The following is a 1,513-nucleotide window of genomic DNA, read 5'->3' on the forward strand; positions in this document are numbered from 1 at the left end:
TCGAAAAATTATGACTTGTTAAGAAAAAAAGATGTTTCTCCAAATTCTACAAAGTAACTTGCTTTGAAAAGGGTGTGGGACAAAATACTACATAAACTCTTCTAGAAATATAAATTCAGTTCCATCTACAATAGTAATATCGTAACGGAAGATGTCTTAGAAGAATCGAGGAAACCAACGTCAATCCTTGCACTGCAGTATGCAGCCCATCGGGAGTCTAAATTACCGCACCAACCATTTTTTCTTCTGACTTGTTAAGAAAGAAACCTGTTTGTTTCTTGCAATCCTACAGAACAACTCACTGTGAAACCTGTGTGCGACGAAATACTTTATGAAATTTTCTTTTAATAAGAATTCAAGTTCATCTACAACAGTATATTGTAAAAGCAGATGTCTTAGAAGAATCGAAGAAACCAGGGTCAATCCTTGCCCTACAATATGCGGCCTATAAGGTGTGTAATTCGCCGCATGTACCATTTTTCTTCTAACGTGCTTAAATAGACAAGCTAAGAAGAAAGTCCTTTCAATGGCTGTTCCTCGCAAACACTTGTGGGACGAAGCACTGCATGAACTCTTCCTGAAATATAATTTCAGGTCCATCTGAAGGTTGTCACAGATGATGTCTATACCGATTCCTCCCCTTAGGGTGCTTCATTTTGAGGCACAACAGGCGGTCTAGTCTTTTGCAGAAGCCAACTTCTTCCAACGTCCTTAGGAAAGGGTGACTGCGAAGGAGTGACTACGCCGTCTGTCCAATCTGTAAATGTCACGTGCATTGAAATCCCTCTGGAACGAGTAAGGTACTAAGGTACCTTTCACTGATCGTCGCCCTGCAGTGTACATCTGCTCGGGAATCGAATCTTCTGGCTCTGCCTTATCTTGCATCCTTCCTTAGTGAATACGAATATGAGTCTATATTGTCAAGTTGTCTTTGCAAAGAACACCCTTGACGCTGTAAGAATTTTGTCACTACTAGGCTCACGGTTTTCTCTTTAATTTCTTCTAGACTGTTGGCCCGTTGTTGGGTAGGGACCGTCTCTATATGTTGCCGACGTGTACTTCCCAAGCTCTTAGTTCAGCGCTCTGCACACAGTAAGCGCTTAATAAATGATTGAATGAATGAATCAAAGTCACTTACATTGAAACACGTCTGACACGTAATGCCATTTTTAAAAATTCAAAATACTCACTTCCAAGTACAGTAGTAATACAGTAACAGAGAGAGCTACTCTGATCTGTGTAGTTACACAGCTACACTGCAAGTCCTGCAGTGTTCAGCCCATCAGGATTCTAGACGACAGCATAAGCCATCCTTCTTCTATCCTGTTAAGTAAGAAGGCTGAGGGCATGTGTGTTTCTCTCCATGCTGACAAAGTCACTTACATTGAAACCTGTCTGACACGAAATGTCCAATCTCCTCTTTTTGACATTTCAAATATTCCGTTGCATGTACATTAGGAATCAAGCAGCGTGGCTCAGGGAAAAGAGCACGGGTTTTGGAGTCAGAGATCAT

This window comes from Tachyglossus aculeatus, unplaced genomic scaffold, assembly GCF_015852505.1.
Source record: "Tachyglossus aculeatus isolate mTacAcu1 unplaced genomic scaffold, mTacAcu1.pri scaffold_245_arrow_ctg1, whole genome shotgun sequence".
Classification (NCBI taxonomy): Eukaryota; Metazoa; Chordata; class Mammalia; order Monotremata; family Tachyglossidae; genus Tachyglossus; species Tachyglossus aculeatus.